The sequence below is a fragment of the Leuciscus leuciscus genome, assembly GCF_965113295.1.
Source record: "Leuciscus leuciscus genome assembly, chromosome: 25".
Classification (NCBI taxonomy): domain Eukaryota; kingdom Metazoa; phylum Chordata; class Actinopteri; order Cypriniformes; family Leuciscidae; genus Leuciscus; species Leuciscus leuciscus.
In genome coordinates, this window is record NC_138724.1 from 19,816,068 (window position 1) to 19,843,909 (window position 27,842).

Below are 27,842 nucleotides of genomic sequence, written 5' to 3' on the forward strand. Positions count from 1 at the left end.
CAAGAATGTTATTGTCATATAGGCCTTATACATGTCTATATGGTCTATATCTATACTAGCTATATCTATACTATTTTCTTTCCTTAATCACTGTTACTATTGTAATTGTCATTGTTGTTACACAATTATTATTGTTGAGAATGGCTTCGGTTTAAGGGAAAATATTATAGGTGAAAATAAATATTATGTAATATAAGTTCAATTTTATTTTTTACAGTGCTTATTTACAAAAAGAAAGCAGTTTACCAAAACAATAGTGTATTTTTACAACATACAGGTAAGCAGGCCAAAAGCGACAATAGCGAGTTAAGATGGTTAGATAATGAACCATGAGGTGAATCATTTTTATTTTAGTAAGAAAAAAAAGAGTAATATCTCGTGGGAAGTGGCTTAGCAATAAATGTTCTAGTAACTTCTGTTTGACTTATTCATTATGGTAAATGGTTTGCATTATAAACAGGAAGACCATGGCTCAAATTGTACATGGGAATTTTTTGACCTTATCCCTTTTGTAAAGTCCCTCAAACTGGGTTGACTCAGTTTATGCTGTAAAAATGACAAAATTAAGAAATCATGTTTACACCTACAAAACAGAGTGTTAAATCTCAACAAAGAACGTGACAGCTTTACTTACACAAAGGAATAAGGAAACATGATACATTTCTTTGAAAATGCTGCCATCTAGTGGATGGAAGATTAAGGTCAGAGACAATTTGGTAACACATTTTCTGTTAAAAAGGAAATACCTGAACGTAAACAAAAAGCGTTTTTGTAAATGCCATATTGGGCCATAATAATCTTTTATTATTTTTCTAAATGTTTAAATATTATATCATTGTTAAAATGTATTGCTATTATGTATATTATGGTTTATATTATTTATATATGTATAAGAATAATATCTATATTAATGTTTACATATGTTTTGTATATGAATAATATAAATAATGGATACATCAACAGTATTATTTTAGTACTGTATTTATCAATATTTACTTTTATTTTTTGTTTTCAGTTTTCATTTTAGTTTAAGTTAAGGATTTTGTTATGTGCTTTCGTCATTTGCATTTTTTATATATATTTCTGTTTAGCTTATTTTTATTTAGTTTTTGGTTTAGTAATTTTAGCAAGTCCAATTTAAAGTATTTATTTTCAGTTAGTTGCCAGGGCAACATTTATCGATCTCCTTCTTAATATTTAATTAATTGAATGAAATCCCCGATAACACTGTAAAACAATACATGTCTTTTAAATAATAGATTTATACCCATATGAATAATATTTTACTTTTATTTTCGTTGTAACAATGACAGCCACATTTTAAATCTGTGTTGAAATATGAGGATAATACAACTTGAGAGTAACCTATCACTTGTGTTCCAGTAGGTGGCAGCAAACTCCTGCTTTTCAGAGGGATTTCCACTAATCACTAATATTGTGAACTTTAGTACTTGATATCCTCTGCTTCCGTTGGCAGAATGTATGAGGCACTGTCATATTCACCGCTAGTGGATTCTAGCTTTTTCTACGCCACGTTAACACGAAGCAGCCAGGATATTAGGCTACCTATACTGAGTAACCTGAGCCATTTGTGGTCCACGACTGAAAAATTATTTATAAAGAGTAATTATTGACACAAAGCTTCCAAAGTTCATTGACATACTGTACGCACGCACATTGGGAAAGAGCTAGCGTGACTCGACGTTTGAAATCAGACCCTCGCGTCTCGCACGCAAAATCTGGGCGAAGTGTGGGACTGATGCAGCTCAGAGATGCATGTGCGAGATAGAGAGAGGTTTGTGTCTGAAAATGAGAAGCTATGGATGTAAATGTGGCTAGAGTGGAAGGACTGTATGTAAAAACGGGCGGTCAGCAGGAAAACTCCGCTGTAGACCTTCTCACCTTCCTGTTTAAGCACTAGCCTGCTCTTAATTATCCCGGGATCAACAGCTTAATCAGGCCCGGCCGACTGTAGACTCTCTTAATTAGAACAAATGAGCCAGAGTCGCGGTGATCACACAGGAGTGCCTGTTGACAGGACACAAATATTTGTAAGCCTAATTGATTTCTTTGGGAGATCTGTCTTTCTTGCTCCCCTTGGATGATGGTGGTGTGCTTAACTATCAAGCCTCCTTTGGTTTTAACAGTTTTAGAAAGTTAAATGTTCTTCATCATTTATTTAACCCATTATGGTCATCATCATCTTTTATCAAAGCCTGTTTTCCTCAGGGAATGTGTGTGGTTTCAGAGGGTAGGGACACCAAACCGACGCCTTTAAGCCCGGGATACACCAAGGCGCTAAGTTTTCTCAGCTTAGGTAGAGAAATCTGTGGCACATTCATAAAGTGTGTGTTTGTGAATTAAAGCATTCATGTATTCGCTTCTTAAGTATAGTCTTGAGCATTGAATTCATAATTGTGCATGTCTGGGCTATCCATGCACATCCTCAAAGATTAAAAAGGATATGTATTTACATGTATAAATATGTATATGTATGCATGTGTGGCCATATAACTTTTGTTTTGTGCATTTTTACCACTTCAGATTTTTTAGCCTAGTGGATTAGGCCTGGGAAACACTAGATGATTTTCAAATCTTAACCGATTTTAAAACTGCTGTAGACCACAGACATAAGGGCAGTTTCAGCCGATTTTTAGCATTATAATCCTCCGAATGCACACACTAGAAGATTCTTCCGGACCCCAAGACCACATAGCTGTCGATTTGTAGTAACATTTTCACAGTGAGACAAGCAAGATCAAACGTGACTTGAGAAGAAAAACAAATGGAGGACGATCGACGTCGTCAGCTGGTTCTCTTGGTGTGAGTTTTGTTTAACGGGAAGAAAGACAAAGGAGAAAAAAAAAGAATATAGGTGATCTTCTTTCTCAGTGCTCCACTTTCGTGGCATGTTTGCCAAGTTTCATCTATAGAAGCACGCAACATCCGGTTAGTGAAGCTCGCTCGCTCTCATTGGCTATCGCGGGTATCACGTCAGAGGCCGGCCAGACAATAATCGTAAATATCAAACATGTTTGTTTTTGATGATTTGGGAACGTGTGGGTCCCAACGCGAACGGGAGCAGTAAAATAATCGTAATAACGCCACACAATTGAGGATTATTTGGAGAAAAAGTCAGTTGCGAGAAGCCTCGAATCGGGCCACACACCCCAGATCGTTGGGGGGTGCAAATCGGGCTTAAAATCTTCAAGTGTGTGGCCATCCTTACTTGTGAAGTGGCATGTTTGGATGGCCATGGCATCTTTGGTTCGTGTTAGCAATTAGCTCTATATGAGTAGAGCTGTTTAAGTTTATGGTAACCTATGTCCTCATTTAGATAGCAGGATGAATGTCTATATATGTGTGTGTTCTTACACAGTGAGTGAGGCAGAGAGCACACTTGTGTGGGAACCTCAGGGCACGCCGACTGAGAATGGCCGTGATGGATGTGTGACCCTCTCCCACAATCCTGCTGTTTCTAGACTGTCCAATCTCTCTCATCACTCCTTATTTCACTTTAATTCCAGCTCTCCCACAAACAAACGGTAAATCCTGACATCACTGCTTCTCCCGGTCTCCGCCACAGGACTCAAAACAGCGTGTGACATTCACAGCTCTCTAAAAGGCAGCTATTGTTCTGCGATAGGCTGCCATAGTTTTTTGCCTGTTTTTCTGCTAAACGAGAATGGGTCTCGGGACTGGCCTGGGGAGCAAAAAGTGCACCCGGCTGAATAATTGTACTTTCCGCCATAGCCAGTTGTGTGAATGAGTGTTTTATAGTGTCGATTGCTTCAATAAAGCTGAGAATAAAGCTAGTTCAATGAAGCTGAGAATGGGCGAGAGGCCTTTAACACTCAATAAGTTGTGTAAATAGCTCTGGCAAGGGCGCTCAATAGATCCCTATGTGAGTGGGACCGCAAGCGACTGTTCAGTCAAAACTGAACCGCTGTTTTTGAAAATCTCCATCTGTGATTTTCTGTTTGAAGGACGCTGCCAGCTTGTCCGTCACCATCACTGTAGCTTAATTTCTGAAGGACAGGCCTGTTCTGGCGACGTCATCGGTCAGCTTTACTTCAGCTATGTAAAGTAATGACCTCACAATATGTAATGAATAAGCACAAATGCTGCGATTCATCAGCCAGGTAGAGCTAATAGAAGGGTTTTTTTTCGTTCCCGTATGTCCTCTGTACAGACAATGCTGGGTTAGCCTACTAATGTTAACCCATTACTGAATACAAATTACAGTTTGAAAATTGTTAGTTAGTTAGTAACATAATCTATCACATTACACATTTTATGTAATATAATCCGACTACTTTTAGACTACTTTTGACCTAATTTGTTTATAACAGTTTGTTTATAACAATTTGTCTATAGTTGCGTGACTAGTGGCCAGCCTGTGCGCAATCCCACGTAACTCGAAGACTTTCTGAACATTTATAAGCAATAGACTTCTTTTAGAAAGGAACATTTCTAAAAGAAGATACAAATTAAGAATTGGGGATAATCAATGGAATCTGACTAGTTTACTGGCATTTTGTGAGTATTAAGTAACTGTGTAATTAATCAAAAACTAATTGTAGTCTGATTACAAGTATTTTCAAATGTAATAATACATTTTTTAGAATCTGATTACGTAATCCAGATTACATAAAATCAGTTCACTACTCAGCAATGTCTACAGGCCAATCAGATGCATCACTCTGTATGATGTCATCACACAGTTTTGTGTACTTACTTGGATATTCCTTAGCTTGTTAAAGAAAGTCACGGTGCACTGCAAGACCCGCAGGTACCCCTAAAGGTCCCAAATCCCCTCCCCGGCACAGCGAACCCTTACAGGGGGAACAACCACAGCCTTTGTTGGCCGCCCCATGGATCTCACACACAGTTAATATAGACTTTTCCCACTGCCTCTGCCAAGAGTCTAAAGTCATTTAATGAAGTGGCGCTGAGTTTGGAAGGAACCAGTGTGCTGCTCGGCGCTGACAGAATGGAAAAAGCGGGCGCTGTGCGCGCAAAGCGGGGCCCTGATAGCTAGTCACCTCCGCGGTGCCGAACACAAGAACGCCATTGAGACCATGCAGGGATCCAGCCTTAACCTCGACACCCCTTCTCCCGCCGTCAGAGCGATACGCATGCACAGTTGCACACTAGTCGGAGGATTGCAGAGCAGGGGCGGGTGCCTTCTTTGTTGTGGTGGTAATGGATCTGTGGTGGTAATGGATCTGTTTGGAGTAGTACTTGGGAGGGCTGCCTGAAATGAATTACTGGTGAAGCACTTACTGGGGTTTATTATATAACATTTTATAGATCTCTCTGTCCTCTGTTGGATCAATATCTGGGTCTATGACGTATTGTGCCCATGATAAAGATAAGGAAAAGCCTTTTAAAATCTAGTAAAATATGCGCCAAGTTAAATGTACTTATTATATTCATGCTGGTTTCATATATTCAAACTTTTTCAAGAAAAGTTAATGACTTTAAAAATGTCATGTGGTGTAACCATTAAGTAAAAAGCAATGCATATTTTCATTACACCTTGAATACATGTGAGCATACACATCTTAAAGGGATAGTTCACTTTGAAATTCATTTTTGGTATGTTTTAGCTTACCTCAAGGGCATCCAAGATGTAGGTGTCTTTTTTTCCGATTAATTAAAACAATTCCCCGTCGTCCAAATTAAACAATTCCCCATCGTAAGTACACATTGATGGCCTAAGACACGAAACGAGCGGTTTGTGTGAGAAAACGAACAGTATTTATATCGTTTTTACCTCTTATACGCAGACATGTCCGAGTGATCTGATCTGACGTGTACACAGACTGGTGCATAGATATATACACTAGATGTCGCCTTAAAGACATTCGTTCCAATGAACTGCCGTAGACAAGGCGACATCTAGTGTTTATATGTCTATGCACCAGTCTGCGTACACATCAGATCACTCGGACATGTCTGCGTATAAGAGGTAAAAACGATATAAATATTGTTCGTTTTCTCACACAAACCGCTCGTTTCGTGTCTTAGGCCATCAATGTGTACTTACGATGGGGAATTGTTTAATTTGGACGACGGGGAATTGTTTTAATTTGGACTCTGTGCTTGTGTTTTGAGACCGTGACCATAGACCTGCATTATAAAGCCCCTTTCACACAGCGCTTTGAACCCGGCAAATTGCCGGCAAATTGCCAGAGCGCCTTTTGTGTGAACGCAAACTCGACCCGGGATTTATGCCGGGATCGATGCCGGGTCGGAACCTAGTAACATTGCCGTGTTCAGTCCCGGAACGCGCGCTGTGTGAACAAAAGCCGTAATAATGCCGTGTCGTAGTGATGACGCTGAAGCCGGGCTCGTTCTTCAGCTGTGAAACGGTACGTAATGCGCAAGTTTATGATCGAATCAGAGAAACAAATGCACAGGCGTGGTTTCTCGAGAGAGAGATCGCAGCTCATAAGCAAACTTAAGACGCTGCTGAGATTACAAGTCACATCGATGTCACGTGTCTTTACGGCATTTTTACGGGTTGTGTGTGAACGCACTCTCTGATTCCGGAAAATCACTGGCAGTGTGAATGACCAAAATCAAACGAACCCGGGTCAAATCCCGGGTCACTTTATCCGTGTATTTTCCGGAATCTCAGTGTGAAAGGGGCTTATGACTGACAGACAAGAACGGTTTGACCTAAAAATATCAAAATTGAAACTACTGCGGAAAAAAAGACACCTACATCTTGGATGCCCTTGAGGTAAGCTAAAACATACCAAAAATTAATTTCAAAGTGAACTATCCCTTTAATAATTATTTTTGTTTATTAATTTATTATTATTTATAAATTTTTGTTACATTTAATATGTTGCACCACTTGACATTTTAAAGGTCAAATTATCTGATATTTTACGAGTCTTAAGCGAGAGTCATGCGGTCTGAAGGGGTCCTCTCTGTGTTATAATTTTCTGTTCTATATACAGTACAGGCCAAAAGTTTGGACACATTACTATTTTTAATGTTTTTGAAAGAAGTTTTTTCTGCTCATCAAGCCTGCATTTATTTGATCAAAAATACTGAAAAAAAAGTAATTTTGTGATATATTATTACAATTTAAAATAATTGGTTTTCAATTTATTATACTTTAAATTATCATTTATTTCTGTGATGCAAAGCTGAATTTTCAGGATCATTACTCCAGTCTTCAGTGTCACATGTGACATCCAGTCTATCACATGATCCTTTAAAAATCATTCTAATATTCTGATTTATTATGAGTGTTGGAAACCGTTCTGCTGCCTAATATATTTGATGAATAAAAGGTTAAAAAGAACTGCATTTATTCAAAATAAAAAAATATTTTCTAATAATATAAATCTTCTTTACTATCACTTTTTATCATTTTAACACATCCTTGCTGAATAAAAGTATTGATTTATTTCAGAAAAATTAAATAAAAATTACTGACCCCAAATTACTGACCAGTAGTGTATATTGTTGTTACAAAAGATTTATATTTTTAAAACATTTGCTTCTTTTTTATTTTTATTTTTATTTATTTATTTTTTATTCATCAAAGTATCCTAAAAAAGTATCACAGGTTATGAAAAAATATTAAGCAGCAGAACTGTTTCCAACTTTAATAATGAATCATCATATTAGAATGATTTCTAAAGGATCATGTGATAGACTGGATGACACATGTGACACTGAAGACTGGAGTAATGATCCTGAAAATTCAGCTTTGCATCACAGAAATAAATGACAATTTAAAGTATAATAAATTGAAAACCAATTATTTTAATTTGTAATAATATATCACAATATTACATTTTTTTTTCTGTATTTTTGATCAAATAAATGCAGGCTTGATGAGCAGAAGAAACTTCTTTCAAAAACATTAAAAATAGTAATGTGTCCAAACTTTTGGCCTGTACTGTATGTATATATGTGTGTGTGTGTATATATATATATATATATATATATATATATATATATATATATATATATATAGCCTATATATTCTGAATGTTGGTTGTACCACATGACTTAAATTTTGTATACGTTTTTCAAAAATGAATAAGCAGTTTTGTTAATTATTCAGGATTTCTTAAAAGAAATTATAATAGACAATTATTTACTTTACATTTTTTTCTATGAAATTAGGACAATTGTCACTTTTTCACTTTATGCCTAATCACAAATTCAAAATTAGTTTGAAAAAAAATGCTAATCATAGAAGAGGTATACACTCAAGTTATTGTATATTTGAAATATACAATATATTTTTTTATTAGTTTCTACAGTTTAGATCTGTGAATCACATCATTGACCTGTCTGTGAATCGCTTTGTAATTTCCTATAAATCTTGACTGAGTCTTTAGCATGTAGCTGGTCCCCTCTAGCTGCCCCGCTCCCATTCAGATATCAAACAGTATGTTCACAGATTGCTTCCTCTTGCGCTTTCCCGTCACGCAGCTGTTTGGTTGCGAGCCCCCCTCCTGCCACCACCAGAACCCTTCAAGTGTCATCTTCCTCCAGTTTGATTCACAGTCCTCATCCGTCTCTCTCTCTCACAGACCCACACTGCTTACTGTTCTCCCCAAACCATTGAGAGACTGTCATCACACCGACTCAGTGTGTGTCTTTCAGAGAGTGCCTTGTTTTCATGGAGTCCATAAGCCTTCCCATAAATCCTCACACAATGTGGTTTTGTCTGGGCTTCGGATTTTGAGAGCAGGGCCGGGGTGCCTTCGCTGCATCTGCAGGGCTTCTGTCGCCCTGGCTCCACGTGTCTATGTGCCTCTAATGAGGCCTGCTGCCCAACACACACAGAAACAGAGTCATTCACCCTGCCTGCGTTCAGCTGTGTGCCGTTATGCCGAGCGCCTCTTTTCCAGCATGCCGCTGCGCTGCCCTACTTCCTTGTTGAGGCTCAAATGAACTCGTTGTCTTTAGTCTTGATCCTATAGCTTGAATGTATGTCAAGTTCCATGAATAGGCTACTCTTGCATACGTTGATTTGGATAAATGCATAAGCTCCAAACTGTTATCAATTATCTGCCTTAGAACTTGGTCTTTCTAGTAAGAAAGTAATTTACCAGAATTGTAGGTAACCTGCATAATGTTGTGTTTTGGATGCTTGGCCTCAGGATGGGATGCTGGTTTGATGGTGTCCCCACCAGATTTCTTTTAACTAGCAATAGTCTCAAACAGCTTCACTAATAGGATTACGCTAGTTGACCAGCAGCTGTGCTAGACTAGTTCCAAACTAGCCATTGCCATTGTTAAACTTAATGTTCAAAATTAAAGGACAAATCCAGTGAAAAATGAACCTAGGGGTAATTAACACATGGTTACCGAGTCGATCGTTCCCTGAGATGCGTTTTCATGTTTTATCTTTAAAAACAGATTAGCTCATAACAATAGTATATGGGGCACAGAGTAAGTAAAAGTAAATCGCTAGTTAATACCACTAACAAGGCTCAAAGTAGTCTCACACTAACACGGTAGCATAATGAGGGTCCATACATGCACACCGAAGCATTGAGAACTTTGTAAGTGTACAGACAGTTTAATAAGAAGATACTTTATAAAGACAGTACATTACGCGTTTACATGCAGGATCCATTTTGGAAAACAGTCTCGACTAGTCGAGCAACGAACGCCGCGCTAAGTGAGCTGGTCGATAGGAATTACGCATAGTGAAATCTAACGTAGCGCGGCGTTCGTGACTCGATTAGTTGAGACTGTTTTCCAAAATGGATCCTGCATGTAAACGCGTAATGTACTGTCTTTATAAAGTATCTTCTTATTAAACTGTCTGTACAAAGTTCTCAATGCTTCGGTTTGCATGTATGGACCCTCATTATGCTACCGTGTTAGTGTGAGACTACTTTGAGCCTTGTTAGTGGTATTAACTAGCGATTTACTTTTACTTACTCTGTGCCCCATATACTATTGTTATGAGCTAATCTGTTTTTAAAGATAAAACACTTTATATTCGATTATCATGAAAACGCATCTCAGGGAACGATCGACTCGTAACCATGTGTTAATTACCCCTAGGTTCATTTTTCACTGGATTTGTGCTTTAAATCGTTGGTGGGTTGCCTAGTCAGCTAATTGGGAGCCTCTTTAATGGTGCGCTGGTGGGACTCAATTAACGCATACTGAAATTTGTCACGCACACTGTATGCATACCCAAACGTACACATAAAAATGTAAAAGTAAAGTATACTTTGGGTTTTAAAGTTCACTCCTCAAACAAAATCTGTCATCATTTACTCACCCTCATGTCATTTCAAACCTGTATAGCCTAACTAACTTTCTTCTGTGGATCATACAAGTAGAAGAATGCTTTAGCTGTTTTTGCCTATACAATGTAAGTCAATGTACTTTATAAAAAAACAAACAGAAATGACATTTTGCGGGAGAACTATTAAAGTTAAAGACGTTTTAAATGTGTCGGATCGCTGTTCTTTTCACTCTACACGACTGTCTGTCATCGCTAATGTCAGTTCCAGTCAAAAACACATTTCACACTACAGGACTTGGATCGTAGACAGTTCTAGATGTTTAACCTGCAAAATATACATCTACACTTCTCTCAGATCGGGTCTTTGTTAAGTCAAACAAACACAGCAATCGTCACTCATGTGAACGAATTCCTATTTCAGACATTTTTTCTGTGTTCTCCCTTAACTGTCTGCGAGTGGAAAATCAGGATTAATAACGTGTAGTGTATGGGAAACATAAGACGAGGAAAGGAAGAATGTCAGCTTCCATTTTAAAAGGTACACTCTCAATGTATCCAGAGAAGGAGCGTGTTGCGCTCCCCCAGAGGCCCCGTCGCTGCCTGATACACGCTGACATGGAGTCTGTGCATTTGACTGCCGCAGAAAAAAACAACAAAGTGTGCTTAGAGTGTGCCAGTTCACCAGTTTGGTGGTCTTCTTCTGAAGGCTGTTAATTAGTGCAGAATGCAGCCTACAGTTCCACTGCCAGCTCTGATGAAAAGAGAGAGAGAACGGACAGGAGAAACACTGAGATAGAGAGAGAGATCGAGGCTATAAGGCGAAGACTTGAGCGGCTGCCAAGAGCGAGGAATTCGTGATGGGTTTAGAGAGAGATCCCACATGCCCGTGTGGAGTGTGGAGCCTTGTTGCGCTGATGGCTTCTGACCCGGTTCAGTAGGGTTGACTGCACAAAGCGTTCACTTTACTCGGCGAGCGTCATAACATCGGCGCAGACATTTCGGCTCCTTACATCACCGGTTAATAATTCACACTCGCGCTTGACATCGGCGCATTTCCTGCGTTCACAAGGAACCGTACACCGCAAGGAGGTCAAGCCATGTGATGAGCCTCCGGTGAGCGTGTGAACAACCCTGAATGCACAAGAGTCTCGTGAAGTTGCTTAGGCCAAACGAATGCGCCCGGCACCAGCGAGAGATGTCTGAGAAACATCAAACGCGCTTCTCACGTGTGGGCCGGGGACGTGCGCAGCCTGGCCTTATTTAGCGCTCTCTCGCTTCGTGTGCATGATGCTAGAGCATGATTTAGCTCTAGTCTCTGCTCATCGCACTCTATTTAAGCACTTTTCTGGAGGGTACAGGGCCCCAAGTGAGCCTTTTCAGAACGACCCTCTTGTTTTAACTGCAATGTGTTTGGAAAACATCGGGCCTCGTGGCTTTGCTCTCGCTCCCACTAATCCGGGAGATATAAATGACTCCTGGCAGACAGACAAAGGAGTCTGCTTATACTTAAAGGCCATACGCTTTTATCGTAAGAAGGCCTTTACACACACACACACACACTCCCGCCCGGTGGCTTCTTTTGAAGGAATAGCAGAGCAGACATTTGGCAGAGTGAATTGAGGAAGATTCCTCCCATCGCATTTAAAAGCACCTCTGCCACCCTGAATGTCCCTACGGAGGCTAACCACACTGGGGGAAAGGTCAAGAGAATGGAAAAGGACATTGTTATACCGGTGGGATTGAAAAAGTTGGGATTCAAGGCCTTCCTGGATTCCCCAGGCCTCATATGGTTTTCAGGTCCGTCCCTATTAGTGCGTTAATATCTTGCAGTGTTGTCTTTTCCTTGTCATATATTCGTCAACAGTATGTTTTAATTACAATAAATATATTGTCTTTTTTTGTCTCGTCTTTGCTATCATTGATGAAATAAACTGTTATTAATGAACATTTTCATAATTATTTTAACGAGATATCAATTGCTTTAGAAATCGCTCATAACACTTAGCAACCACATAACCGCATTAAAAACACTCTGGCACCACTCATATTTTCAAAATGAAAATTTTCAAATAATCTTTCTTTTTAAAACCTAAAGGTTCTTCGCCCATAGGTGACGTAAACTTAATAGAATCCCAGATGTTATGCTGTTTTATTGTTCTACCTTATGTAAAATGGGTACCACAAAGGAAACTGGCCAAACAAAGCACAATTTTCTCAATCTGTCTAGTTTCCTTCCATCGTGGTTAATTTTGGGCCACTGCTGCCCAGTAACAATGCAGTGAAGAATAGTGCAGATGTCATACTGCATGACATCAAACTAACCCATGTGCACGCACATGTGTCCATGAGGATTGATTTGTCTTCTTTGTGTTTCTATAGCCATCACACATTTGGAAAATCTAGGGTTTTGGCATTACTCTCATGTATTGTAAGAAAAACCCTCTTGTGTCTGCAAAGCCAAAGAAAAAGAAACACCAGACTGATACTAAACTATTTTAAACAACTTTGCTCATGCATGATTGTGGCTATTAATTTGAAGCTAGGCTAGTCATGCTAAAACATTCACTTACAATGGTTGTCATAAGTCATAGTTATAGATAAAGTCAAGGATCCAAAAAAGGCTAATTTTTAACAGATGTGTTTGTCTGTGAGGAACAGTTACTGTCTCTCCAGAGGGTGTTTTTTCTTCAAATTTGACGTTTCTTGGATGGGGTTTGTGTGTTGTACCAGTCACTAGGCAAAGCTGTATGATTCTTGGATGGGTCAGGAGATGCAAAATTAAAAAAAGACACATGCCTGAATGTTCTGAGTAGAACCCCATTCTTTCAGATCCTATTGTGTTTATAAGGACTCAAAGAGATGTTATTTACAGCGGGCCACATAATCTTTCAAATTTGATCAATCTCAGCCCAAGTAAGAGTATACCTGAACCGCTGTGCTAAAACTGCAGAGTCATGGCAAAAAAAAAAAAAAAAATTTTTTTTTTGTATTTTATGCTCATTGCTAAATGTGTTTGATCAAATACAGTTATATTTGTGAAATATTTACAAATATTTTCTGATGTAATAATAAGCATCATTACTTTACTATTCAGTGTCACATGATACTTCAGAAATCATTCTAATATGCTGATTTGGTGCTCAAGAAACATTTCTTATTATTATCAGCGTTGAAAACAGTTGTGCTGGTTAATATTCTTTGTGGAAACCGTACTTTTTATTTTATTTTATTTTTTTATCCTTTGATGAATAGAAAGTTTCAAGAACAGCATTTATTTGAAATAGAAGTATTTTGTAACAATGTAAAAGTCTTAGTAACTATTAATACATTTAATGTGTCTGCTGAATACAAGTATTAAGATAATATCATTTGATCTTAGTTTGACTTTTTTTTTAGTCTGAATTGCTTATCTTTAAAGACAAACAAATATAAGCCACCTCACTAAAACCAGTATAGCACAACCAGTGAATTTGCAGGTTTCTGATTGTTTGTGAAACTTTATTAAATTATAAGTATTACATTGTATTTATTGGCTGCAGGAGTGGCGAAATCTGGTGTTACAGGTTCGTGTTTCCCACAGAATTCAAAGACAAACTCTTCCTAGAGTGATGAGAACTCTGACTGCGTAACTGCTGGCCCAGCTGTCTTCGTTTCTCAAGGCGCCTTTTCCTCCACCGCTCACATATGACAGTGTTGAAGGTTTTCAGTGAAATCCTGCCCAGACCTAGAGAGCTGCGTCCCACCCAAACACTAACCTGGTGGTGACAGAAGAGGCAAGCCTTCACACCTCTTCTTGTCCCGATGGGGAAACACTTTTCACTCTTGTGAATTAGGCACAGATGCAGTTCATCTGGCTCAACATTCTCCTTATATTTCACATTGGCAAAAAAAGACACTTCCTTTTTCTAATTTTTTGACAGGAGCAATGTTGCCAGATTGGGTTGACGATTTCCAGCCCAAAAGCTCTCCAAAAACTGCCTAAAACATGAGATAAAATTCTATTGTCATGACAACCAAGGTTTATAAGTATTCTTTACCTTCTTAAAAATAATGATGACAAAATATCCTGAATCAAATGAATCAATTTCCCTGCCAAGAGAACAATACAACTGGAAAACATATCAAATCATGGCAAATACAGTAAAAGAAAATTAGACAAAATTATGACAAAAATATTTCTACCTAAACAGGTAGAAACTATTAAAAAATGCCAAAGAAAATGGCCGTCTAGAAATTAACAGAATTTAACCCTCACACACACACTTAAAGCCGAAAATGTGTCATTCTTGTTAAAAAATTTTTACGACAATAATAATAATGTGCTTACTGTTGTGTTGCGCTTTAACTTTAAACAGAACTAGGATGTTTTACTTAAAGTACACATTGTAAAACATAATGCCGAACTGACTAGGCGTTGATTCAATCCTGTTTCAGCAGCTGTCAGGGACGACTATCCCTGAGTGCAGCCTGGATGGTTTAAAAGTTGCAGATGTCCTGATAAGGCCATTGTGCACATGACGATGGACAGGACTCGTCCCATATTCGATTTCAATTAAAGGGTTAGTTCACCCATAAATTCTGTAAGTAATTACTCACCCTCATGTTGTTCCAACCCCGTAAGACTTTCGTTCATCTTCAGAGCACAAATTAAGATATTTTTGATGAAATCTTAGAGCTGGCTCACTCCTTCATAGGCTTTAAGTCATTCAACTGTGCTCTCAGAGTTTGTATATGTACAAAGAGTCTTCAAGTCATCTCCCACCACTGGTGTAATCCACGTTTTGAGGGGGTCACTCTCCCACTCTTTACTGTATACAACTTATATTTATGCCACATTGGCCCAGCGATCACTTGAATATACAGCTACAAGTTTAAAATCAGATACCTCATTTAACTTGAGGAAACTGGTATTGTTCACAGGTGATGGACAGGACTCGTCCCATATTCGATTTCAATTAAAGGGTTAGTTCACCCATAAATTCTGTCAGTAATTACTCACCCTCATGTTGTTCCAACCCCGTAAGACTTTCGTTCATCTTCAGAACACAAATTAAGATATTTTTGATGAAATCTTAGAGCTGGCTCACTGCTTCATAGGCTTCTATGTAATCGATATCTGCCTGCCATCCCAGAAAAAGTTAGTAAAGACATCGTTAAAATAGTCCAAGTGACTACAGTGGCTCAACCTTAAGTTTATCAAGCGACGAGAATACTTTTTGTGCGCAAAAAAACCCCTAAAATAACGACTTTATTCAACTATTCATTTTCTTCTGTGTGGGCCTTTGAATGAGTTCACGTAGTGTAACAGCGCAGTGCTTTTGGGTTGTACGTCAGAACGTAGGCTCACTATTGGCCGACGCTGGTCATGTGTGTGTGTGATGCGTGTGATGCTGGCTGTGCTGTTACACTACGTGAACTCACTCAGAGGCCCACACAGAAGAAAATGAATTGTTGAATAAAGTCGTTATTTTTGTTTGTTTTTGCGCACAAAAAGTATTCTCGTCGTCGCTTGATAAATTTAAGGTTGAGCCACTGTAGTCACTTGGACTATTTTAACGATGTCTTTACTAACTTTTTCTGGGATGGGAGGCAGATATCGATCACATAGAAGCCTATGAAGGAGTGAGCCAGCTGTCAGATTTCATCAAAAATATCTTAATTTGTGTTCCGAAGATGAACGAAAGTCTTACGGGGTTGGAACAACATGAGGGTGAGCAATTACTGACAGAATTTTCATTTTGGGGTAAACTAACCCTTTAAGTCATTCAACTGTGCTCTCAGAGTTTGTATATGTACAAAGAGTCTTCAAGTCATCTCCCACCACTGGTGTAATCCACGTTTTGAGGGGGTCACTCTCCCACTTTTTACTGTATACAACTTATATTTATGCCACATTGGCCCAGCGATCACTTGAATATACAGCTACAAGTTTAAAATCAGATACCTTATTTAACTTGAGGAAACTGGTATTGTTCACAGGTGATGGCAGCACAGAACGAGAAAATTTGGTCTGGTTCTTCTGTGTTTATCTTTGAAGAAAAACCTTCTCTGTGTTAACCACATATAGGCCTATAAGCCACTGGGTGCATTTGTAGACTTCAATATTAAAAAGCTACTTGGCTAAAATCTGTTTGTGCATGCTTTAAACATTGACCCTATTCAGGTGACACGGACTTAATCTAGTAGAGCATCATGGTTTGAACGCTGTACAGGTCCCCGTCATATTAGCGACACATACTGACGCTGATTACATAAGAACATCAGCCACTAATGTAAACGTTGTATATCTGGATAGTAAACAGAAAGAGGTGTGTATGAAGTTTGCGGCCAGGCAGCTGCAGAAACACGTCAGGAACCCGAGCCGTAGCGTATCTCCCACCTTTGTTTGAGGGATGAAACTCTATGAATCATCACCTGTGTCCCATCCAGCGCATAGCTAGAATGCTTTCTCACTTAGCCGCTGGCCAAATTTTTTTGTACGGTACTTGGTGCTGATCTTGCTACTTTCCTGAGTTTACACGTTGAAAAATGCTAACAGACTCCTTGGCTGACCTTCTAGAGTCTCATAGTATGTTAACAAAACGTTTGCGGAACAAATGCTTAAGCAAGCAGATTCACTTTGAAGTACGTTAGATTAAAGTCCTTGTGAAGTCAGAGTTAGAGTTTTTGGGGCTTTGAGTCCATGGCTGCATCCAAAGTCTCGTACTTCTCTACTATATAGTAGGCGAAGAACAGTATGTGAAAAGCGTAGTATGTCTGAATTCGCAGTATTTATAAAACAATTGGCAAAAAGTACACCATTTATACTATATGTATAAGGGCCCGTCCACACGGAGACGCGTTTCGCTGTATACGTATAAATGTTTTATCGTATTGGCGTTTCGTCCACACGGATCCGGCGTTTTCGGAGACTGAAACCGCTATTTTTTGAAACCGGGTCCCAAGGTGGATAAATCTGAAAACGCCGCCCTTGCGTTTTCGTGTGTACGGCCAATCCGTATATTTTGTGAAACGATGATGTCATCATCACACCAAGCGTCAACTAGTCAGACACCGTTAAGTCACAGCAACTACATTTATGGTTTTTCATATTGTTCAACAAAGTTCTTGATTAAAAAAGAAAAAAAGAAGCTACTGTGCCTAATATTATTGTTGTATACAGCGCGCAAGGTTTATGCGCGAGCTCCAAGTCTTCTTCTCCGTTTTTAGTGTATGTCTGTGGCAGAATTACAGCGCCACATACTGGTCTGGCATGTATACTACATCGTTTTGAGTCGGTTTCAGTGGTTTCGTGTGTACGCAGATATTTCTTGAGACGCCGCCGTGTTTACGGAATATTTTTTTTGAACGGGGAAAAAAATTATCGGATAGGGAAAGCTCTGGCTTCGTGTGGATGTGGCCTAAGTGTACTACTTCCTGAGAGATTCCGAAGTGCACATACAATGGCCACTTTACTATCACATGGGAGAGGATTTTAGAATGGCAGTGAAACGATGCAACTGACACTAGTTGGTCACATAAAATTTGACAACATGGTGAATGTGGTACACCCGGATTGCATACACACTCATACTATATAGAACATACTTTTTTAGCGGTCACCAAGTAATTACAAATTCAGAACAGGAGAGTATGCAATACATAGCCCATGTCTTGTTAACAAGTTAGCTTGAGGCTATCTATATGTAAATGTACTCTTAAATTCAAAGCAGCAGTCTTAGCAGAAACACACCGTGAAAATGTACAGTTTTTTACTTCCTGGAAATGTAGTAAATATTTTGATGACTCATACTGCACTTTACAGATTTTTGTCCAATCAAAAGCTCTCTAGATTAGGTATTTAAAAGGGATACTCCACTTTTTTTGGAAATAGGCTCATTTTACAACTCCCCCAGAGTTAAACAGTTGAGTTTTACCATTTTCGAATCCATTCAGCCGATCTCCGGGTCTGGCGGTACCACTTTTAGCATAACTTAGCATAGATCATTGAATTGGACAGGACCATTAGCATCTCTCTCAAAAAAATGACCAAAGAGTTTCGATACTTTTCCTATTTAAAACTTGACTCTTCTGTAGTTACATCCTGTACTAAGACCGACGGAAAATGTGAAGTTGCGATTTTCTAGGCTGATATGGCTAGGAACTACACTCTCATTCCTGCGTAATAATCAAGAAACTTTGCTGCAGTACCATGGGTGCAGCAGGCGTAATGATATGACGCAGCGCCTGAAAATAGGTCTAATAGGTTAGACAAACTTAGTCCCGGTCACGTTGGAAGTTACCGAGCTGGGGACTATTTTCAGGCGCTGCGTCATATCATTACGCCTGCTGGAATCATGGTACGGCAGAAAAGTTTCTTTATTATTACGCAGGAATGAGAGTATAGTTCCTAGCCATACCTGTCCGATTCAATGATCTATGCTATGCTAAAAGTGGTACCGCCAGACCCGGAGTTCAGCTGAATGGATTCGAAAACGGTAAGACTCAACTGTTTAACTCTGGGGGAGTTGTAAAATGAGCCTATTTCCAAAAAAAAGTGGAGTATCCCTTTAAAGTTGCAATGAATCAGAAGTAGGTATCAATGAATCAGAGTGGTATTGCAATGAATCAGAGTGGTATTGCAATGAATCAGAGTGGTATGTTGTTTTCATAGCGACAGATCTGTTCTTCTGTATTGTGACGTACATCCACGTGAAACAAATATCGATAAAATGTAGGGTAGGTCTTAACATCGGTTGTTGATTGGATGGAGGCAGATCTGAATGCAAACTTTAGGCTGACTGTAATAAAAGGGCGGGATTTAAGCAAACTTAATTATTGGAAAAGTCTGGCATACGTCAGAAGAGAGACGTCTGTCCTTTTACTGTGGGATCGAGTTATAACATTTTGAGGAAAAATTACAAGGTAAAATAATAGTAATAATAAAGAAAACATACATGGATGATTTTTTCACATGAATTAACATGAATTTAGACAATAGATAAGGTGAAATCTTTTCATGCTGACTTTGAAAAGGTGTATTTGATATGTGCAGGTTAAACTTCCTGTGTAAACAGGAAATACATAAACACAGGACAGAAACTGTGCTCTTTAAATGATTAAAAGATGTTTTTTTGGGTGAATCTGAAGAGAAACGCTCTTAGATAAGGCCACAGGCTTGGGAGCTAATATAAAACAATGTTTAACTTCAGTTGATTTTTTTTGTGTAAGTCTCCAGGCTTCTCGGTCGATTGCTCACACCCCCAGTTGGAATGCGTTTATCTGTCATAACTCTTTGCATCATATGTGTCCAATTAATGCATTTGACAACACCCCTAAAGCACAGAAGAAAGCAAGAAAAAACAAACACCAATAAAACTGTAATGATTCTTTTTCTCTCTCCCTCTCTTAACACTGTTTGGCTCCAAATGAACAACAAAGGTTTTCACGGCGGCCTACGTCATTTGGTTACATTAACTCTACGGTGGTTTTGATTGAATGCTTTCCTTGATTTTACTCTTTGAATTAAGCTATATTTCCATTACAGCCAGCAATTTTGGGTTTCTCTACATCCAAGAGTGCATATGTAGCTGCTTAATTTTGTCCTATTTCCTATATTGTGCCAGTGCTCCTACAAATCATGAGAAACGAAGCTTGCTTCAATCATGTGCTTGGCTACGGTTCACGATGAATTTGAACCATTCTTTTGTTTGTCATCTCATGAGAATATCACTCAGAAGTTTTATTCTCTCTTACTAAATGTATCAACCATTGTTACAGTTTGTTTACAGTTGCAAAATGGCTAGCCATTGCGCAAATAAACTCGCCTGGAAACTTGACTTTGTCTGGTATGTTGCTTCATAACCTTCATAGTTAAGGCTTTGCTAACCCTAAGGTAATGCAGAGCTATTACGCTATTAAGTGTTATTTGTCAATAAAGTTGCTGTGAACATTAACTTCAGCGAATTTTCTTCAAAGTGTTGATAGGAGTTCACCTGAAAGAGTAGAATGAAGACTAATGAAGTTTATGCTAATGCACTAATAGCGCCCCTGTGGTAATGCTCAGAATGCAACCATTATAAATTGCGATCTCGCACATTTCAGAACGCAGTGAAAATCACTTCGCTGATGTCACCGGAGCTTCTGTGAGTATAATTAATGTTATTGCCTTGATAATCTAAAAAGAAAGCAGACATATCGATCAAAAGAGCATTTTTAACAAAGTTTTCATTCTCCTCCAATGAACAGTTTGTAAGATGTGAGAGATAAATAAAATACGCTTGTAAGGCGTAAAACATTTAAACATGCGCTTCATGGCAAAGGTATTTTCGAATCAGATTGAGAAAATAGTCTGATTCAAGTGTTTGTTTACATACTTCATTTTTCTTAGTGATCAAATTATTTGAGGTCTACACTGCCCCTTTCAATCTGATCAAAATTGTATTCAGATTGAGCTCAATCGGTTCGATTGCGATTTGTTTTTGGTCTGATAGAGCCATTAATCTGATTGCTAATGGATACTTTGGTAGCATGTTAACGTTGTTAATGATAATTTCAATTGGTAAGGTTTGTTGAGGACTGGTGCTTTTCTAAACAACAGGATTATTGATAAACGAGGGTGGGGAAAAAAGAGTTTTTTTTGGTGAACTAAACCATATAGAGACTAGAATATCATAGAGTCTCTTGAGAGTGTGCTCTTTTGACTTGGACTGGTAAGCAATCATCTAGCAACCACCTATTTGGAACACCTTAAAAATGGCCATAAAGCATCTTTGTAACGTATTTGCAAATAGTGGGAAAGTTCTTAGGTGAACTTCGGCATTTTCCATCACTCCATAGTTTTTTCTTTAGTATTTGTAAAAGTCCAGTTATTAAAGTTGGACATTGCCATAAATCAAGTATAAGCCTTAGGGAAAGGGGCAATGTTTTTCGATATGGAAAAAGGAAAAGTAGTACAGATAGATTGTTTGAGGTGATACAGTTGCCGCAGTCTACACAAAGCTCGACTGCTATCTGTGGTCCATTCACTGCCGTCTAATTGGGCGTCACTGAACCGTAGAACCAAATGCGTTGAATTAACGTCTGAAGTGCATTATTCTGTAATTTCCCCCTTTCTCCCAGGGCTTGGCTCTTGAGCAGATGGAGATATGGCTTCCTGTTACATAATCCCACTATTATAAATTTTGACTTCATTTGGGGTTTCCTGTGTGCGCACACAGGCTCCTGCACATTTCCCCGTTCTGTTCTTGTGCAAGGCCTACCCTCCATCCAGCGGCTTAGAGACCATGGCCACTACAGTATGTTGTCAAAGCAGACGTGATCAGCTTCCCAGCTGCTTCCTTCCCTCCCCTGCCTTCTCCTTGTCTCATTTCTCCTTCCAGTCATTTCCCTCTGGCCAGACATAGCTATCTTGTCCTTACTAGCTTTCTCAGAAACGGGGAACAGAAGGCCCCATCAGTGGGCCAGCTGTTGTCTTGATACATTCTCTCCTCAGAACAGGCCAGTTGAACTTCCTAAACTCTATCTAGGATGAAAAAACAGGACAAAGTCCTTTCTTTCTTGGAAGCAGGTCTAAAACACATGCTTGTCTCAATTTCAGTGAGCTACGGAAGGTTTTTGTATGCTAGCTGTGGCATGTAAAACATACTCTGAGCTGTTTTGGAGAGCTGCTCTGTTCTACTTGCTTTTCGTTGTGAACCATAAAGCTGTCAGCTGCTGGAATGGTGGGATATACTGAGGTGAATGTCTCTCAAGTTCCAGATTGTTCTTATTCCAGTCGCTGCTTTTCCAGTAAATGGAACTCAGAATCCGTGCTTTACTGAGGAGATGCATGCTGCATGCGCACTGGAGTGGGTTTCTTGGATCCAAAAGTGTCTATTATGCATTTACAGAACAATGCACAAGAGGGCAGTCTGGTGGTTCTTTGACTCGCGTGTTGCAAAAACCCCGTTGGTGACTTAATCTAGTGGTATTTCAGATTGTTAATCAGACATCCGTTATGATAAGTACCTCGTAATTAATTAAATACTGGATGCACAAAGGATACCTCTCCGTTGGGATGACTATTTGTTGATCTATGTCAGTGTACAATTTAAAGGGATAATTCACTTAAAAATTAACATTCTGTTATCATTTACGCACCCTCATGACGTTCCAACTCTTTTCTAATGTGGACAATAAAAAGTTTAAATAATGTGCTCACTCTATTCCAAGTTTTCAAGCTTTAAAAATGTCAGCATAAAAGTATCATACAAGTGAATTGTGTATTGTATTCCAAGTCGTTATTTACTACAAATACCCTCCAGTGAGCTGTTAACCTCTAAGACTGGATCATTTAATCAGTGAGAGAACACAAGAACCAGTTCAGTCAGATTTTTGAATGAATCATTCTGATTCATCCATTCACAAATCAGCTTCTTTTCTCATGAGAATTCCAGAGCAGATGTCAGGATTTTCAGTGAATAGCGACTCAAATGATGCTCCTTTTAACTTTGTACGCACAAAGCTATTGTATGACTTCATAAGACTCATTTGGATCATTTTTGCTATTGGTTTTTTGGTCATTTTGGAGAAGTCCTATTCACATTCATTGTATTGAAAAAGAGTGGACAGGGTAAATGGGTCTAGAACTTCATGAGGCTAAGTAAATAATGACATAATTATCATTTTTAGGTGAACTGTCCCTTTAAAAATGGGAAGAATCCCTGAATGGCCTAACTTGCCTTGTCAAACCTCATCCTCCGTATACTTCCTGTGGACATGAATGAGTCCGTGCACGTCTGTGGCGCCCACTCTTAAAGATTGCCTCCTGACTCTTTTTACGGTTGAAGGCCTTGCATAGCAAGGCTGCACTTTCCCATGCGGCGCTGTCCTGACTTGCTGATCTCTAGGACTTTGGCCAAACTTGTACATTAAACCATCCCATTTTTTATCTAATGGCATACCATGCAGGACTGTTTTAGGTGTAATCATTAGAGTTAATCAGGGGTTAAAGCATTACAATCCTCTGTTGTAATGTTTTACTTTCTTTACGCAGAGCTCACCACTATTGAGTCACTTTATCGACTGTAATCAGCCCTGTTTTTTTGTTTTTCTCGATAAAAAGACACTGATTACGTACCAAACCCTTTGAACATCTGCCCGGATTGATGTAAAGAGCCCGAGTGTAGGCGTAAATACGTGCCCATATGCGTTTATGTGTACGTGAGGCGACAAATGTGTTTTATTTCAATCTGAGACAATGCATGTTTCTTAGCCGGAAAAATTCCATTGACAACAAACACACGGGATTCACAGGACCTCTGGTCAATTACATGCAGTCATACCCGAATTCCTTTGAGGACAGCGCTCTGAATACCCAGTCATTGACTAGGGGCTTCCCTGCATGTTAGACATGCTTTATACTCTCATTCCAGTTGACTCAGTGTCACAAGTAGATTTAATAAAGGGAATTCATTATAATGGTTAGGAAATGTACAGTTAGACAAGCATCTGAATGTGAAGTGCAGTACTGGCTTCATCCTTTAGATGGAACTGCTGCATTCGTAATATCGGGCTGAATGGGGCGAATACTTTGCCATATTAGTCTTGATGCCTGCTGATACCCTCCTACAGGTGATGTTTAAGGTGATGCTATATGCCTCCCCATTCATGAAACGTGACTTGTGAAAGTCAATTTGATATGATGCAGCACAGAAGTGGTGAAAAGCTCTTATTGGGCATATTCACAATATCACATGGTTTGTATAAGGTGCTTAAAGTACTTGAACGTGAATTTGACTTTTTGAAATGTAAGTCTTGGAAAACCCTTAAAAACAGCCATATTTACGAAGAGGTACTTGAAAAGTGCTTGACTTCTTTAAATACAGTATATGAAATTAAATGTTTTGAAAAAACACAAATACAATTGTTTCACGCAAAATTAACACTGTTGAACCCCCATCAGAACTTTTCTCGATACAAAGTACACCAACATTATGAAATAAAATATTATTTATTGAATATAATAATAGCCATTATAAACTTTGTATTAATATATTCTATTAAATACGTTGTAAGTTGTATTTTTGATACCTTATATCTGTAATTTGAGTCTAGAAAAATCTTTAAAAAATACTAAAGATATTGTTTGATAAGTGTGATCTCTGATTGTAGTCTTTGAAAACCAAAAAAGTAGTGCTTGAAAAGTCCTGGAATTTCTTTTTACAGTATCTTTATAAACCCATTTGTTCTGAAAGTCCTATTTCCATTTAATAGAGATATTTTTAAGCAATATTATATTTTATATATGAGATCATTTTAACTATATTACCATACAGATGTGCTGCAACAATCCCTATTATAATAATACATCTGATAAAGATGTGTTAAATAGCTAAAGGCATTTTATTTTTATATAACTGAACATTTAAAAATAAATAATCAGCACTCATATTTTCTTTGAATGCACTTAAGATTTTTTGAAAGAAATTTCATGTGCTCACAAGACAAAATATTAAGCAGCAAAAATTGTTTCAGCACTGATAATACAAATAAATGTTTTGTGAAAAGCAAATCAGCATATTAGAATGATTTCTGCCTTTAATCACATCAAAAGACTTTAGCTATTTAACATATATTTATCAGATTTATTATCATAATAGGGATTAATGCAGCACATCTGTATGGTAATATAGTTAAAATTATCTCTTAAAATATATAAAATATAATATCACTTAAAAGCATGTGATACTGAAGACTGGTTTAATGATGCAGAAAATTCAGCTTTGCATCACAGGAATAAATTACATACACATTTAAAATATATTAAAATTGAAAACAGATATTTAAAAATATTTGTACTCATAAATGCAGCCTTGCTGAGCATAAGAGACTTCTTTCAAAAACATCATATTTTAAATGATAATTTCATTAAATTTGTAATTATTAAATTATGTCTGTGTTAGTAATGCAGGTTAGTTTTTATATATGCTTTATGTGCATATATTTTATACTTCTGTCATTTGTAAAGTTCAGTAGATGTATCTTAAATAGTAATGAGTTATGATAACATTTTTTAAGTGAACATACTAATGTGAGAAGTTGCATCAACATACAGTATGTTTATATATATTTTTGGTAACACTTTACAATAAGGTTCATTAGTTAACATTAGTTAGCATGAACTAATAATGACTTCACTTATACAGCATTTCTTAGTATTTGTTAATGTTAATTTCAACATTTATTAATACTTTATTAAAATCTTGTTAACATTAGTTAATGCACTGTGAACTAACATGAACAGCTATATTTTTATTAACTAACATTAACAAAGATTAACAAATACAGTAACAAATGTATTGCTCATGGTTAGTTCATGTTAGTTAATACTTTAACTAATGTTAACTAATGAACCTTATTGTAAAGTGTTACCATTTTTATATATATATTTAAACTTGCTAGTCAATTAGATTTTTTCTGAGTTGAATTAGGAACCATATTTCAACAAAAAACATTGCTTATAAAACAATATTTCCCAGAGTGCCCATAAAGATTTTTATAAAAAGAAAGCACTATATTTAGGTTCTAAAGTGTAATACCGTAAGAATTGAGAAAGTGTTTTGTTTCCAAAGATACTGATATTAAAAAGCCCTATACTCCAGTAACAGTCACCGTGACCCGGAAAGTTAATCTAAAAGCGTAATTGTTAATAACTGGAGTATTTACATTAATCTTCGTGGACAAGCCTGTTTTGAGTAGCCATATGTCGCATCATTAACATCTGCCCCATCGCCTCATTTTTGACACGTCTTTGTCATTTTTATACGCGTCATCAGTTCACATTGTGTAGATTCGGCCCTGGAATGAATTTACTCACTGAATACACTAATTGCTCATTTTCTTTTGGATTATTGTTTTTTTTTTAAGCCATGAAAGCTGGGTTATTGTTCAGGGACATAATATTGTGAGGGAAATTTGGATGTCTTTTTAGCTGGGTCTCTCGCAGGTGTGGAGCCATCTGGGCCCCAACCGTTGAACCAACTTCCCAAGCGAAGGGGCCCCTGTGCTCACTGAGCTCTGCTGCCATCTCGACTGCTCTTTCTCGGCCTCTCTCTCCTGTTTTCTCTCGTCTCGCTTTCGTGTATAAACGGGATTCACATGAGGTCAGATGCAAGGAAATTTGTATGCGTCAAATAGGGGAGACTATTTGTCACAAGGGCTACATTTTAGTACGATTTCGAGTCAGAATTCTAATTACACAAGTGTGTTTTCACCAGCAGTGGTTTTGTATGTTGGCATCAAATATCAAGTTCAAAATGATCCTAAAATTAGAATCATTCTTGTAAATTCTGTTCTCAAAACTAAAATAGTCACATGATTAAGATGTTTAATAATGTTTACAATTTATTCATTAAAATGTCAGCCCTTAAAATAAATTTGTTGCTGTTGTTTTGTGTTTTATAATTATTTTTCTGTTTAAATTGTCCATTAAATCCTGTTTAATGGCAGATTCAACTGTGATAACTTGCCCCATAGTCTGCTATTGCACAAATCTGTATCCTTTTTTCCTGGACAATAAATATTTGAATGCAGTAAAGAAAAAGTGACAACTAGCTCTTCTACGTGAGCTCTCTCTGTTTCTGCTGCCGACGTACGCACAGGCCTGTCGTAAATGTTGCTTCGCATGCCTCAGCTCGATGACATGCGTAGAAGCTTCCTACCAATAACCACACATTTCACTAGAACTCATGGTCAACTTCTAACCTCATTTGTTCTACTGTTTCAAGTGATGAACATGTGAATACTTGGAATATTACCGTATAACTCTAAAATAGACTATCATGATGGTCAGCAGGAACCCGGATTTGGCCCGACCGCATCTAAAAATGCCTTTTCTTTATCTTACAAAGGGTTTGGATATAGTCAAATGTGTAAATAGCTGATCCCGGTCAACAAGTTTCGCTAGGTTTTCCTGCTTAACGTTTATCATGGGTGAGGATTATCATGTTTGAAACTAACTGGCAGGGTGGGCATTGGGCATCTGAGGATGTATACAATTCTCATGCTTTCTTGAAGCACTAAAATAAAGGCTGAATATTGTATTAAAACAAGTTTTGCATGTCTTCCTGTTTGCGCTTCATTTTAAAAGGGGTTCAACCAAAAGTATAGCACACGTCCGGTTCTTAGTATCATAGTATTTCTTAAACAGGCTTCTCAGAATTCGAGGCAGTTGAAGCTACGATTATATCACACGTTTGTTTCCTCCAGTGTTGCTTCAATATTGATATGGGTGGTGAACCAAATACGGCACAATAGACAACAGCTGACATGTAAGCGCCGATGTCATCCCCATGGTGCCTTCAGACGCACAACACTCGTGAATAAGCAGTTAGGTGTCCTCACCTGGCCCCTGCCCGTGGCTTGTGGCACTGTAAACATTAGCTGTGTGTTCAACTGATGATCATTATAAGAGACTGGCATCAAGCAAGCAAGGATGTATTTTGAGCTTTCTCATCTGTTGGGAAAAGTAACATGGTGGTACGCTAGTTTGATTATATAATAATTACCGTTCATTGATACCAGGTGTCTGTCGGAGCCAAATGGCCATCTGGTGACCGAGCACTTTGTGTAA

At 38.1% G+C, this 27,842-nt stretch overlaps 1 protein-coding gene and 2 long non-coding RNA genes across 8 annotated transcripts in view; 2 read left to right on the forward strand and 1 right to left on the reverse strand.

Annotated features, from left to right (window-relative positions):
* LOC309490294 (uncharacterized protein) overlaps nucleotides 1–27,842 on the forward strand; it is a 142,155-nt gene that overhangs the window by 3,319 nt on the left and 110,994 nt on the right. The window lies entirely within an intron of this gene.
* Nucleotides 1,068–5,618, reverse strand: LOC309490296. Its single transcript, XR_014202661.1, has 2 exons — nucleotides 3,078–5,618; nucleotides 1,068–2,899 (listed from the first exon to the last, which is right to left on the reverse strand). It is a non-coding gene; the product is annotated as an uncharacterized lncRNA (long non-coding RNA).
* Nucleotides 9,399–16,612, forward strand: LOC309490297. Its single transcript, XR_014202662.1, has 2 exons — nucleotides 9,399–9,846; nucleotides 14,993–16,612. It is a non-coding gene; the product is annotated as an uncharacterized lncRNA (long non-coding RNA).